Below are 15,842 nucleotides of genomic sequence, written 5' to 3'. Positions count from 1 at the left end.
GTGGGGGGGCTTGTAAAGGAAAAAATTAATTGAGCCCCTACTCTGTTTCAGATAATTTCTTAATGATTTCAAAATATAAAATCACACGAAATTTCTACAGCAGCCCTTTGAGGAGGTTACTTAATCTCTGTGCCTGTTTCCTTATGTGTAAAATAAAAATAACAGTAGGTAATTCAGGGCAAAGATGAAAGGAGTTAGTTCATATGAAGTGCTTAGAACCAGATAGGAAGGACGTGTGGGCTCTCGTGGTTGAGTTCAGCTTTGTCATCGTCCGTATTTTACATGTGAAGAAACTGATTGTTCAGAGGTGACCTAACTTGCCTGTGATTGTACAGCAATAAGTCAGAACCAAGAATTGAACCCTGATTGTCTGACTGTAATTACAGGCTTCTTTTCCTCAATAGCTAGGCTGGTGTTGTAAATTCAAGATAAGAAAAACAAAAACAAAACAGTTCGTTTTTCTCCTTTGGTAATCACTGTACAGATGATCAAGGTCAGAAGTTAGGTTCTGTGGTATTTCTCTACACTGTCAGCTAAGTGTCCTCTCCAATGACGGAAGAGAAAATGTTACACAGATCATAAAAATGGTAGATAATAAAAATAATTTCTCCTTAGGCATTCATTATGCAATTGGGGGGGCAGCTAATTTATCTTCCTAATTATGTTTCGCTTAAGCTGATTTTAAAATTAGTTTGTTTACCCTGAGCACACACTGATTAACAGCAGGGAGAGGTGGCCAAGAAGCATCTTGGGTGGTGGAGGGATGGTATCTTGAGATTTGGGGGGAATTTCCATGGGTAATTTTCATGTAGCTATGGGAAGGTAGAAGGTTGATATGTGGGTGATGCTCTGAGTATAAATAATTATGGTAATTTGTTGATGGGTATATTTAAATATAAGGCTATGGATTACAGACCCAGAGAGTTCAAGGGACCCCCAAGCTCCTTCTTGTTTATTATTTAGTGCCGAGAGTTCAGTCAAGGTAGGTAAATCAAGCAAGGAGATGGAGAAGGAGGGCTAGCCGGAGGTGACTCCAGGAGTTTCCTTTTAACAAATACCCAACAAAGAGTAAATATCCGTTATGTACCCCGCATTATGCCCAGAGCTAAGGACACCAAGATGAATAAGGCCATTGTCTTTCCTCTTGGAATTACACAATCTATTAAGGAAAACAGACTTGTAAACACAGAAATCACAACTTAGTAGATGAGGGCTATAAAAAAGATGGGGTCAGATTTAAGGGAGCAGAGAGGAGATCATGACAAAGTGCCTAAGGGAGTTAGGAAGGGGAGCAGCTCCGTCCCTCACTCTTCCTTGTCTTTGCTCTGTTTTGGGGTTGGGAGTTGGGCACTTTTGCACACCAATGTCAGCGGGCTTCTGGCTGGTTCACCCAATGAGAGGCAATGGAGACAGATTAGAGGATGGGAGAGAGGGAGTCATAACTCCATCTCCTACTGGACAGGTCCACTGGCGTCCAGCTTCAGCAGGGTGATCACAGGCCTGGGATCTGGTGACCTCTGTTTGCACCTCCAGCCTAGGAGTGGTAGCAGCTTCTTGCTGGAGCTAATCTCTGCTGTGCCTCACTGTCCCCTGGTTGGTGGCTCAGTTTTTCCATCACCTGTAGTAAATCCACTCTATTTGAATTTAGAAAGTGGTTTCTATATTTCGGGCTGGGCTCTGATGGGTATGGTCGGCTTCCCGGGGGCTGTTACTGGAGCTGCTTCTGAAAGAGAGAGAAAGAATTGTCTTGATAGAGAGTCCAGGAAGACCATCCTAAATACCCTTGGAAGTTTGAGAAGCTTGAGTGTGGGGATCCAAGAGGGACAGACCACTGGCAGTGGGGAGCCAGCAACAACGTTCAGAAAAGGAATCAAGTGTTCAGGTATTTTAGAGAACTCACCTGACTCATTCTGCTCAGTAGATTGGTAAGGAAAAGAGCAGGGTTAGCATGAAGGCTGGTTAATTCTGACAGTGATTCTGGTCAGAAGCCATAGAGTCTTGAACAATAACAGCTTGATGGATAGACTTGGAGAGAGGATACAACCTGGATATTACGTTCTTCATTAGGCTCAAAAAGGAAATTTCTTGGGGCACCTGGGTGGCTCAGCCACTTAAGCATCTGCCTTCATCTCAGGTCATGATCCTAGGGTTCTGGGGTCAAGTCCTGTGTTGGGCTCCTTGCTCTGTGGGGAGCCTGCTTCTTCCTCTGCCTACAGCTTCACCTGTTTGTGTGCTCTCTCTCTCTTTCTTTCTCTGACAAATAAATAAATAAAATCTTAAAAAAAATAAGAAAATGTTTTTTTAAAAAAGGAAATGTCTTCTTTTCCTGCATTACTACAAGTACCCAATATATATTTGTTGGATGAATTAATAGTATTCTTATAATTTATTTGTGTTGTAAACCCTCAGTTGTGCTCTCCCTTCCTTACATTTCTCCCACCTCATCCTGAACCCTCAGTGCCTGATAATGTTTGACCTGGTCCATGCAGCCTGTTCGACACGGTCTGTAGGTTTTTCCTTCCCCCTTTCAGGGGTTCATTCCACTCTGAAGTAGCCCTCTCTTTCCTTAAATTTCCTCCCCACTAGAACCATTCTATCAGCGGATATTTACGAAGCATGCACATACTAATAGCTGACATTTACCAAGTACTTACAACACCATTAGGAACTGGGCTAATCACTTGCCATACATTTGTCTCAATCCTCGTAAGGGCGCAGTGAAGTTGGTGCCACTTTGGTCCTCATCTTATAGGTAAGGGAGACATGTCGAGGCCGAGTAACTTGTGAAAGTCACACAGCTAGTGACAGGCAGCCCTGGAATTCATACTCAGGTGTTTAGCTCTGGAACCCAGGTTCCAAGGCACTAGGTCATGCTGCCCGGCACTGTAGGCTCTGTGCTGTTGGGGAGCCAGACACATGTCAGACAGATCTGTGGGGAGGAAAGATGTGAATACAGAAAGAGTAAACTTTGATGCTAAAAATATGTAGTAGTTCAAGGCAACACAAGGAAAGCTGCCACAAACCAGGATGTGATGATTGCCAATATGACCGTAGAGGTAATGAGAGAGAGTGATCCTCCTGGAGTGGGGTAATCAAGAGACGCCTCAGGAAGGAGGTTGAATTTGTCTTGTGGTTTTCCGGCTATTTAAGGAGACATACTGAATTCCTTTGAAACAATGCAAGAACAACTTGAAGGTCACTGGTGGGCTGATGCAAATCACACTATGAAATTAAAGAAGGGAGAGGTTAATATTGACCAGAAAGGGCCTCTGGTTAATCTTCCAGCTCTGAGCACCTGAGGATAGAGCCTAGTACGGATGACCTATGTACCGCATACATTTCACTAATTCCTCTGCGTAATAACCTAAGGATCTTTGCACCAGTGGTGATTTCAAGAAGCAAAATAAGCATGTGCACCCTTAGTTCCTACATGTAGACATCCTGCTAAAGCAAAAAGACTTTGGCTGTATGTGGAAAATTTTTCTTCCAGTAGTATTGTACCAATTTACACCCCATTAAGGATCTGACCTGCCCCTAACAAAACTTTAGTATATTTTTTTTAAAATCAATTTGATAAATAATAAATTGTATTGTTGTTTTTCTTTCTTTTTAAAAAAGATTTTATTTATTTATTTTGACAGAGTGAGAACAAACGGGGGAACAGCAGAGGGAGAGGGAGAAGCAGACTCCCCAGTGAGCAGGGAACCCGATCAGGACTCCATCCCAGGACCCTGAGATCATGACCTGAGGTAAAGGCAGATGCTTAACTGACTGAGCCACCCAGGCGTCCCATTGTTGCTTTTTGAATTTATGTTTGCTTATTTTCCAAAGAGTTGGTGTCTTTTTCATATTTACTATCCATTTTTTATTTCTTCTTTTATGAATTACTCCTTTATTTTATTCTTTTAAAGATTTTATTTATCTGTCAGACTGAGAGAGAGAGAGAGTGAGAGAGAACGTGCAGGCAGAGGGAGTCATAGGCAGAGGGAGAAGCAGTCTCCCTGCTGAGCAAGGAGCCCAGTGTGGGGCTCCATCCCAAAACCCTGGGATTGTGACCTGAGCTGAAGGCAGACGCTTAACCCACTGAACCATCCAGGCATTCCTGCATTACTCCTTTAGGTCCTTTTGTTTGTAAGTTTCTATCGGAATGTTCATTTTTTTTCTTATTGATTTTTTTAAATGTTTGGTTTTTATTTATTTATTTGACAGAGAGATTACAAGTAGGCAGAGAGGCAGGCAGAGAGAGGAGAAGGGAAGGAAGCAGGCTTCCTGCTGAGCAGAGAGCCCGAAGCTGGGCTCGATCCCAGGACCCTGGGATCATGACCTGAGCTGAAGGCAGAGGCTTTAACCCACTGAGACACCCAGGCACCCTTCTTATTGATTTCTAAGAGTTCTTTGTGTTTGAGAGCCTCACAAGTTTATCTGTCTTAGATGTTGCAAATATTCTCAGTTTGTCACTTTCTTCAATATTTACTATGGATTCTTTTTTTCTGTAATTGTGATATAATTCATCTACAACAAAATGCATCTACTTTAAGTGTATAATATAATGAGTTTTGGTAAATGTATATACCCATGTATCATGACTCCAATCAAATTATAGAACATTTCTGTCTCCCCAAAAAGTTACCTCATGCCCTTTTACATAGATCTAATTTCCATCATTTTAGATTAATTTTTCCTATTCTAGAACTTCATATAAAAATGAATGAAATGAAATGAAATGGAACCATCCAATGTATACTTTTTCCATAAAACACATTTCTGAAATTCATCCATGCTGTTGTGTTCTCAAAATAAATGATCAAGAAAATGAAAAGACAACCCATAGATATGAGAAAATATTTTTAATACATATTTCTGACAAAGAACTGGTATTGTGGTTGCTTTTGATATTCAAAAATTTAAAATTTTTAAGAAGTCAGATGTATCTGTCTTCTTTATGCCGATGCCTTTGGTGTTATTCTTAGAAAGACACTACTGTGCCCAACATTAGATAACTATCCTTTTATAATTTTTTGGCATTTTTATAATATTAAAATTTTAATCTAAAATTCAAATAAAATTAGAATTTTTATTCTATCTGAAATACTTTTCAAAAATATTAGCATATTGTGGGGCATCTGGGTGCTCAGTCGGTTAAACATCTGATTTTTGATTTTGGCTCAGATCATGACTTCAGGATGGAGAGATCAAGCCCCATGTCAAGCGCATACTGGTCGGCTTAAGATTCTTTCTCTCCCCTTCCCTGTGTGCTTGCTCTCTCTCTCTCTTTCTCTTTAAAAAAAAAAAAAAAACAACTAGAAAACTAACAAATTATCTCAATACCATTTATTGATATTCTATCCTCCCCCCTGATTTAAAATGCCACACTTATTAAATATTAAAATATTTATAGACACATGAGTCAGTTCTGGTCTTTGTATTCTATTTTCCAGCCATGGGAACAGCTGAATACTTTTGTTAGTGGTAACGTTTTTTCTGTTTTGTGCCCTGTGAATACTGACTTCACTTCTCCTCTCTCTTTCCCCTTCCCCTTTCTTTTTCTCTTTCTGTCTCTTTTCCTCAATGATACGTTAAAATATGATTATGTTCTCCAAGACAGACACCTTTCTCCATCAAACCATCTTGATGTTTGGGTTTAGTGATAATATCCTTCCCCCCCTTTCTTCCCAGTTTTACTGAGGAACAATTGACAAATATAATTACATATACTTAAAATGTACAGCGTGATGGTTTGATATACATATGTAGTGATCAAGATCGAGATAATTAATACATCTATCTCCTATGAAAATATTCTTGATTTTAATATTGAAGTCATGTTTACTTGGTGAGGGTGATGCAAAATAGGAGCACGGAAGTTCTTGGGAAGCTAGCTCGTTACTACCCAATAATTCAGTGGCTTTGCTTTTACCAGTGAAAGAAAATCAGCCACTTTTTCAAGTCACAGAGGTAAATTGCCTCTCCGATGGTACAAGGCTACAGGTGGCCCCTCAAAGAATTATGAACCATTCACAGTAGTTCTTATTTGCACAAAGACTTGAATCCCAATTTTGCCTTAACCAGACCTAAAGACTAAATCCACTTGACTTCAAAGTAAGAAGACAGGTGAAGTCGGGAAGCCTGAGTGGCTCAGTGGGTTAAAGCCTCTGCCTTCGGCTCGGGTCATGATCTCAGGGTCCTGGGATCAAGCCAGAGCATCTGGCTCTCTGCTTGGCAGGGAGCCTGCTTCCCCCTCTCTCTGCCTGCCTCTCTCCCTACTTGTGATCCCTCTCCCTCTGTCAAATAAATAAATAAAATCTTTAAAATTAAAAAAAAAAAAAGAAGAAGAAGAAGACAGGTGAAGGGGCGCCTGGGTGGCACAGTCAGTTCAATGTCTGCTTTCAGCTCAGGTCATGATCCCAGGGTGCTGGAATCAAGTCCCACATCAGGCTCCCTGTTCAGCTGGAAGCCTGCTTCTCCCTCTTCCTGCTCTGCTTGCTGCTCCCCCTGCTTGTGCTCTCTCTGAGAAATAAACAAATTAAATCTTTAAAAAAAAAAAAAAAGGTGAAAAAGGAGCGTTACTCTTATTCATGGGAAAGTTACATTAAAATGATTTGTGTCTTACTTTTCAAAGTAGCCATTTGTCATTGATTTTAGCCAAGAGGCAGACATGTAAATAAACACCAAAAGAAAGACCAAACAGAGTATCTTCTGAACTCAATTTTGTGGTAGGATTGAGGATCAGGAGTGAAATTTTGTGGAGCCTAAGGGAGTACAGCAACTTAGGAGAGGAAGTTGGAGCAATGGCTGGCATAGCACTCTGTCCCCTTGGTGTTTTGGGGGAGGTTTTGGTTTGGTCTGTTTAAGGATGGAATTCTGGTATAGGACGTTCATAAGGCTCGTTTGAAGTAACAGTCAAGAACACTTTGCAGAGGCTGACCTGCTTTATCAATTTAAGGTGTTATTGTGCTTTTGAAAGTATAAAGAAGACTGGAAAAAGTTGATTCTCTGCTAAAAACTGTATTTTGATAGTGATAATTTTTTTTTTAAGTCTTCATTTCTCCTTGAATCACCACCATTAACATTTTGGTACAAAGTTTTCCAGTCACAGTTTGTAAAACAAACCCTCTCACTTACAAGGATATAATAAGGAGTTCTTTCCCCCGGTTCTTTGGGTCTGGCCCAAGGACTGGGTAAGCAGCTGTTTTGCAAAAACTGGCCTCTCTGCTTTCCCCCCTTTGCAGTCTCTGCCCAGTTGGCCAGCAAAGTAAAAAGGCTTCATGTCATCCTATCTTTTATCCAGGAAGTAATAAACCATAGTCTCATAAAAAATTGCTTAGTTGTCGACAGTATGTGGATTCACACCTTAAGAACACCATGGTCTGTTTTAGACGTGTGGCGTTTTCACCACTTCCTCCTTCCCCCACTGATTGTGTGGCCTTGCAATGCCACGGCCTTGTGGTCTTCTTCTTTGTACTCTGGTGTCATCTGTTAAGGACACTGAAGGTCAACCCCTAATCTTACTTTCTAGTAAATAAATGGTTTGCATGGCCAAGATGAATCTCTAAATAGCTCAGGGCCATGGAATCAAGTGGAAAGCAGACATGAGAGTCCTTGGAGGAGGAAGAGAGAATAGCACATGGGCTGATGTGGTTGACTTCAGGTTAAAATAATTGCATGTCATGTTTTCGATCTTTGTAAGGTATGGCATTTACAAATCTACTTGGTCCCATGGGACCTAGACCCAGCCATTTCACAAACCAGCTAGGTGGGCAATGCTAAGTTAGGTGTTTGGGCCTCTTTTGTTCATAACGAGAATAGGGATGTGTGTGTTGCTCCCACCTCAGTGTTATTCTAAAAAGTTATACCTAATAGTCAGTGTGATGGGGCTCTCTAGAATGCAAAACACTAGGTATTCTTTTAAGCATGATACATTTTGACCCCATTCACTTTGCAGGAAAAAAAAATAAAAGCTGAGTGTCTTGAAAATCAGAGGTCAAAGCTATAGGTAAAAACTCCAGTTCTAATCTGCATCGGCCCCCTGCCAAAAAATGTCTACGGTGGAGAACTGAGGAGAACCACTCATCTCCCAGTTGTTGTTGTTTTGGTTTTTTTTTTTTTTTAAGATTTTATTTATTTATTTGACAGATCACAAGTAGGCAGAGAGGCAGGTAGAGAGAGAGGAGGAAGCAGGCCCTCCACTGAGTAGAGAGCCCAATGCGGGGCTTGATCCCAGGACCACTGGGATCATGACCTGAGCTGAAGGCAGAGGCTTTAACCCACTGAGCCACCCAGATGCCCCTCATCTCCCAGTTTTGAAGTCAACCCATGGGACCAAATGATAGGAGATTGTATGCCCAGTAACCTTTTTTTTTTTTTTTAAGATTTTATTTGTTCATTTACCAGAGAGAGAGGGAGAGAGAAAGATACATAAGAGAGGGAGTGCCAGGCAGAGGGAGAAGCAAGCTCCCTGCTGATCAGGAAGCACTATGTGGGGCTCAATCCCAGGACTCTGGAATCATGACCTGAGCCAAAGGGAGATACTTAACCGACTGAGCCACCCAGGCATCCCAGCACAGTAACCTTATATCCCAAATATTCCATTTGTTGCTGCTTCTCCCCTCTCAGACTTCAGAACCCCCAAGTTCCAGGCTGCCAACTCTCAAATTCCCTAGAATTATGTTGGAGTTAACAGAATGCAGCCCCAAGCAGATTGTGTTGACTATGAAAGAGACAGAGCGAGAGTGCCTGCGGTGGTAGCACACATGTCTCTGTGGTGGCAGTGGGGACATAGCAAGAGTGACTCAAGAGTGTCAGAAGCTCTCTTAGGGAAATGGCTTTGGGAAGGCACAGGCATAGGTTTGGGGATGTTCTGCAGATGTGATGTCTCCCCATATTCGTGAAGCTGGATGTTAGCTCTCCTGGATGACAAGAGGCCTGGCCCTTGAGCCCAGCAGGGGGCAAAATAGTGGTATGCTGATGAGTGCTTACCAACTGGTTTGACAGAGAGAGAGGCAGTAAAGGAAGCCTTGATCTGTAGTGTCTGCTGACTTCTTGCATGTCAATACTATCCACCATGGCAGAGTTCTAGCTACCAGTATGACATCATTGAACATGGAATTGGAAGGAAATGAGCAGTAACACCCCCATGCCGTGTCCCCACACAGAGATCCAAGAGACGTAAATAACTTCAAATGCATACATAGGAGTAGGCATAATGAAATAATTAGGAAGTGATGAGGGGCCCCTTGGGTGGCTCAGTGGGTTAAAGCCTCTGCCTTCGGCTCAGGTCATGATCTCAGCGTCCTGGGATCGAGCCCCGCATCGGGCTCTCTGCTCAGCGGGGAGCCTGCTTCCTCCTCTCTCTCTGCCTGCCTCTCTGCCTGCTTGTGATCTCTCTCTGTCAAATAAATAAATAAAATCTTTAAAAAAAAAAATTAGGAAGTGATGAGGTTTAAGTATTTATTACCTTTATTTTTAATAAAATTTATTTAAGTATATCCTATATAATTTAATTTTTAATGATGGCAGTGTTTTTTAACAACCATCTGGTAAAATTCCTGAAATTTTGACACTCAGCTCTTATGAGTCCAGTACAAGCTGGTTTTGGACATTAGGTATGAAGAAGAAGAACAAAATGCTCAGTATGTTAGAGGAATATACAGACTCCGCCTCCTGCTTTACCTCATACCCTGGCAGGAGAAGACCCTGAATGAAAATGGGTGTGAGATGGGCGCCTGGGTGGCTCAGTGGGTTAAAGCCTCTGCCTTCTGCTCAGGTCATGATCCCAGGGTCCTGGGATCGAGCCCCGCATCAGGCTCTCTGCTCCTCGGAGGGCCTGCTTCCTCCTCTCTCTCTGCCTGCCTCCCTGCCTACCTGTGATCTCTCTCTCTGTCAAATGAATAAATTAAAAAATATTTAAAAAAAGAAAAGAAAATGGGTGTGAGACAAACAACTGGGCTCCTTTAACATCACAATAACAAAAAATAAAACAAAAAAACTCCAAAACCATTACCTGCTGGCACAGAATTTTCACCCACCTTATGGTTAACCTATATCTAGCTAGCAGGTAGCAGGTCTGGGAAGGAAGGCTTATAAGAAGGATAAGTTTTGAATGGAAGAAAGAAGAATGCTTGGGTAGTGTCAAAGTGGACAGAGACTATCATAGAAGGTTCTAGAAGCCAGGTATGGTATTTGAACACTGGATGCTTAAGTTGGTGAGAGAAAGCAGGAAGGATAATGCCCTTCACAGTTCTGTCCTGGGCCAGTACTGGCACAAATCTTGAAGAACATTTCTTTACGAGATTCTTATGGCGAAGGGAAAAAAAACCTTCTGTGGTCTCAGAAACATATCTTATAAAATAGGTCTCCCAGAATTTAGGCCACAGAGCTGTCCTCAGCAGCTATAATGACAAACAAAATGAGAAGTGCCTGAGGCCTAGGTGCTACCAAATTCTGCCCTGCTGGGGACACCTGGAGAGGAAAATGATCAAATGCCATTTCAGTCCATTATCAATCCAATCTACTTCTTGAGTGGCAGCAGAGAATCTAGTTCTAAAAATATCATTGTAATCTGTGGCTTGGAATAATCACACCTATCAAAAGCCAGGTTAAAGTGTGTGTGTGTGTGTGTGTTTGCACACTTGTGCACATCTTCATGTGTGCAGGCTAGAGTGAGGAAATGAAAATTACCTTGTGCATATATGCAATGGGCATTTTCTTTCTTGTTTCATATTTTCTTTCTGGGCAGCAGTTGTAATGCTGGCAAGTGGGGAATTTGGGAGAAGGGAGCGGGTGCTGCTGAGTACTCATCAGGAAGACCCCGGCACTGTGTGCAGCCCCTTCCACCCCTTATCTCACCCAGTTGCATAGTCAGGAAGCGCCAGAACTATGTTTTGTTTTTGCTTTTGTTTTTGTTTTAAAGACTTTATTTATTTATTTGACAGACAGAGATCACAAGTAGGCAGAGAGGCAGGCAGAGAGAGAGGAGGAAGCAGGCTCCCTGCTGAGCAGAGAGCCCGTGCAGGGCTCAATCCCAGGACCCTGAGATCATGACCTGAGCTGAAGACAGAGGCTTAACCCACTGAGCCACCCAGGCGCCCCCAGAACTATGTTTTAAATGGATCTTCTAGGAACCAGAGACCCTATACCGTGCCACTGTTGGTCCCATCCTTCACAGATCAGAGCAGGGATATCCGGAGTTGGGTCATACTCACACAGCACCCTGCCCAGCTCCAGAATGTCCTGCCTCCCCCCAGAGCAGAGTCCACAAATGCTTGTTGAAGGTAATGATTTCAGTACAATGAGTTAACATCTAAGGGTTTGCCTTGCAGTATGTCAATTAGGAAGAGACTCCACACCTATCCCAAGTCCAGCAAGATAGCTCTTGAGGGGACGTAAAACCAGATAATGGCAGACACCAGTCCCTGTCTTGTGTGAACAGCTGCTGGTTTTCTCGTAAGTGGCACAGCTTGTCAGCATTCTTCAGCATGCTTTGAAGTCTGGTGACTTGTGATGATAAAGGTGTGTTAGATTGTGTACCAGGCCATGCCTTTGGGGTACAGGGATGCTTAACGCTCTGAGAAAAACCTAAGAGAGGTATAGCTAGATGTGTGAAGATGGAACTTGGTGGTGGGGGGAGTAATTTTGAGCTTCAAAATTATTTACCATGGGGTTCCTTTCGAGCATGATATTCCAGAGTGTGTTCAAAATATGAATCAGTACGAGTCCATATTCTGCAGGCTGAAGCCACATCTGGGCCGCCCTGTCCCTGTGCAAAGAAGCCCTCAGCTCTCTCTTTCTCGCTTCTCCTTTCTCTTCTCCAGGTAGAGAAACGTCCCTTCAGCTAATCTCAGGAAGTGTGGAGAAGGGACAAGCTGACTGCCCCCAAGAAGGAAAGTTTGAGTGCAAGAATATGGACTGTGGAAGCAGAGGGGTTGAGAGGAAGGATTTGTGACATCTGCTAAGAATGTCACTGCATACCCAAGGGACACACAGTGCAGGGAGTGAGGCCCACCCTTGGGATTGTTTGCCCAGGGCTCCTGGGGGATTTTGAGGGAGAAAGCAACCCAGTTCCCACAGTCAGAGCCCCCACCTGTTTACACTGACTGGTTTCCACCACCCAAGGGGGTAAATTGAGCTGCATATTTGACGATGAGGAAGTGAAGTGGAATGTGAGAATCCTCATTACTGACGTCAAGCTTGCCTTTCATTTTATTTATACCCATGACATTGTGACACAGGATCTAATTTTCCATTGTATTTTTTCCTCTGTTAGGACCCGAGTGATGACAAATGGTTCTGTGACTGACTGAGCCTGGAAAACAACATTTCAAATTCGAAGCCTGGGATCCTGCAGAATTCGGGTGTCTATTTGTATCTTACCACCCACCTGCCCCTCCCTTGAACCTCTGTACCGACCATCAAATTGGGCAAAAGGCATCATACTCCTACTGGGCAGAGCTGCCGGAGAAGTCAGAGCGCAGGGTGCCCAGTGGCCCACTTCCCTCTGGTGACAGGCTGTTCCTTCCTGGCATGGGTGATTGGCGGGAGGCCAGGGAGCTGTGGGGCCATGAGGCAGGCTTGGCTCCGAGCCTGGCTGCTGTCTGGGCATGAAACTGGGCTCTGGCCCCAGGAGCATGGTCCTGTCTGACCCAGAACCGCCTGTGCAGCAACCATCCCACTTCTCGGGTCCTGGTGGGTCCCAGTCCTCACGCAGGGCAGATTTAGGAGCAGAGATGGATCTGGAAGGAATGGTAGAAGCCAGTACAGAATGCTATGGCAAAAGCCAGTAATGTCTCCACACAGAGAGCAGCCTCTGGGGGTGTGCCTAGGCCAGAGGAGAGAATGGGTGTGTGTCCAGCGAGTGGACAGAACAAGCTTTACTCTGCTTCCTTGCTCTGGGGCAGACTAGGGGCCTCAGCCCTTCCAAATGGCCTCATTCCATGACCTGCCAGGGCCTCAAATGCAGACACAGTGTCTCTAACAGGGGGCCCTCTGCCTGTCCTGAAATGAAAGCTCCACCCAGGGGACCAGCAAACCTGTCGCTTTCAGGAGGGCCTCCTACCACCAGCTTTTAAACCCTGTTTATCAGCCTCTGACCCCAGAGTAATCTCAACTTCCTTGTACTCAGTTCAGAAGATGTTTGCTATTCAGGATTCTGATGCCAAGGTGTGATAAGAGCGGCCTCAGGCCTTCTGAGTTCCTAAACCAACAGAGTCCAAGGATTTGAAAACTGAGAAGCGTGAGGACAGCCACGCCCTGAGAGGTGACCCTGCACCAGCTCCCGTCTCCTGAAATCTCCCAAGATATTTAGAAATAGGTGTTAGTGGGACTGTACTACCTTCAACTTTGGATGTCTTATTTGTTTTGTTTTTGCAACAAGAGTTTCCCATAGCACCAACAAAATCAGATCTGTGTTTTATTGACTCCACTGCAGTTCCTATGCATGGAATTCGTTTTGCTTTCTAACTCCTGTCAGTTTTCTCAGTCAGTTCGGGTAAAGCTGGCACAGAGTAAGCTATAGAGATACAATGTGGGAAAACAGAGAACACCTTCCAAGCTGCTCTCACCCCTAACTGGCCTATGGATGTGACAGCTGCATGGGGAGGAGGGGGCTATCTTCATGTGCCCCAGCTGGGGCCAGGCCTTCACGGTTCCGTTTGCAACAGCCCACCTTAGACCAATGCTAAAAGCCTGTGTCTGCTTTCTCAGCCCGTCTCACGTGCTTCTGCTTCCCATAGGTGATTACATCAAGTGCTGGGGGTGGAGGTGAGGTCCAAGGGCAAAGAGGGTGTGAATGAGACATGGGCCATTTTCATCAGCCAGAAAAGTACAGCAGTAACACAAGGCTGCAGGAAATACACGTTTGGTGGTACGTTCACACTAAGCGGACTCCACAGGCTCAGGGTATAATTGGACATGCTCTAGGTTTTATACTGGGGTACAGGTGTCACTTAGAAGTCCCTTTCCCAAGGCTCACTGGAAGGGTTTTTGGGACAAGGGCATCAAAGGTGTTGCCAGGGTGCAAATGCTTCCTTATTAGTTGTGTGATCTTGGAAGGGTATTTAAGTTTTCTAGACCTCAGTTCCCACATCTGTAAAGGAGATACTGAGCCTGTCACATAGAGTTAATGTGGGGGATAAATGACATGAGGAAAACAAAGCATGTCTACCACATTGAACACAGAGTAGGGACTCCCTCCTTGGACTGGAGATCAGAGAACCCCACAGAAGGCTTCTTTTAAGTCTTAGCCCAGCCAGGTGGTTCCACTTCTCTGAGTTTGCTTCATGACAGATGCAAAGGTTGAGAATCTGTATGTTGACTGAACAGATATGATCGTGCTGATTAAGATTGGCAACACAGTGTGGAGAGAAGAATTGTCTTCGTGAACAAGTGTTAGAAGAGCAGCGCTGAGAAACACAGAAGCATGCCGTCCTGATCCTTGCCGTGCTGGCCAAGGTAGAGCTGGGCCAGGTGGGGCTGCCTCTGTTTGGATTGTCTCTGGCTTAAGCCTGCCTTGAAGGTTCAAGTGAATCTGATTTTGTCTTGGGGTTCAGGTAGGGAACATTGAAGTGTGCTGTAGGGTCCCTAGGACACTTTACCTGGGGCAAGATTATAGCTGCTTTTCCTGACCCCCAGCTGCCAGCTTCCCACAGTCCTCTGGGTGTTCCTGTATAAGGTGAAGACTCACTTAAGAAAAGCATTGAGTGACACTCTTGTCAGGAGGGATTTTACAGGGCTGTCCCCTTTGGCCACTGGGAGAAAAATATGTATATTAAAAATATTTTTCTGAGGAAATTAAAATCCAAATACCTGTCTAACCAAGCCTAGGTGGAAAGTGAATCTTGGTTCCATATTATACATGTTAGGCCTGGAAGAAAAGAATGAGTCCTTGGGTTAACAGGGACTGAGGCTTCTTTCTAGGCTGCGGAGTAATTCTGAGTAAAAAGCAAGAGTGGTCAGAATCCACTGAGAATCTGAAAAATAACATAGCTGAGATTCTGCTCTCCTCCTTCACTAAGTTATTTACCCAGGTTACTGATAATTAATTAATTGTCTAAATCCCTGTCCCTCCCACCCCATTTATACATGTGGTTTCTTAGCAATGGACAGTGAAGGAAGTCTGAGACACCGGGTGTCGTAAGTGGTCTTTACTTTGGATGGTGAGTAAATGAGACTTGGCTGTCTGTCATGTTATGCCTTTTATGACTGGAGGCAAAAGTTCACAGTGAACTCAAGAAATACACCATGGTCACGTACTAGGTTGGCTAGGAAAAACAGACCAGTAGGCACTGAGTACCTACTCTGTGTCAGGCATGGTGTAAGGCTTTGGGTATACATGGTCCTTGCCTTCACAGAACTCAGAGTCTGGTGAGGAAGGTAGATTAAAAAAAAAAAAAAAAGATTTATTTATTATTTTAGAGGCAGGGGGGTGGTTTGTGAAGGCCAAAGGGAAAGGGAGAGACTCTCAAGTGGTTGCCTTGCAGAGCACAGAGCCCAACAAGGGGCTCGATCTCAAGACCCTGAAACTATGACCTGAGCCCAAACCAAGAGTTGGTCACTTACCTGACTGAGCCACCCAGGCACCTGAGGAAGATAGATTTAAAAACAAACATGCCAATAGTTGCATAATTTGCAGTTTGTGATAAATGAATAAATACTATGGGAGAGTACCAATGGGGGTATGATACAGATTGGGGAACTGGGGTCAAGAAATTCCTCTCTGAAGAATTGACAGATAAAGCCTGGAACAGTGCTTCTCAAACTTTATGTGCCTCAGAATCACCTGGAGTTTGTTTAAACAAAACAAAATAAAACACCGCAACAGATTTCTGGGTACCCCCCACCCCACCAGA

The 15,842-nt window shown here is 43.9% G+C and overlaps 1 long non-coding RNA gene across 1 annotated transcript; it reads left to right on the top strand.

Moving 5' to 3' along the window:
- The first annotated feature begins 3,695 nt into the window (after positions 1-3,695).
- Positions 3,696-15,494, top strand: LOC106007269. The gene is made up of 3 exons (XR_001181938.2): positions 3,696-3,749; positions 11,319-11,442; positions 12,263-15,494. It is a non-coding gene; the product is annotated as an uncharacterized LOC106007269 (long non-coding RNA).
- Positions 15,495-15,842: the final 348 nt, after the last annotated feature.

Source organism: Mustela putorius, unplaced genomic scaffold, assembly GCF_011764305.1.
Source record: "Mustela putorius furo isolate JIRA1106 unplaced genomic scaffold, ASM1176430v1.1 tig00537350_pilon_pilon_pilon, whole genome shotgun sequence".
Lineage (NCBI taxonomy): Eukaryota > Metazoa > Chordata > Mammalia > Carnivora > Mustelidae > Mustela > Mustela putorius.
The sequence above is the reverse complement of the archived record's forward strand: the minus strand, read 5'-3'. Positions and strand labels throughout refer to the sequence as shown.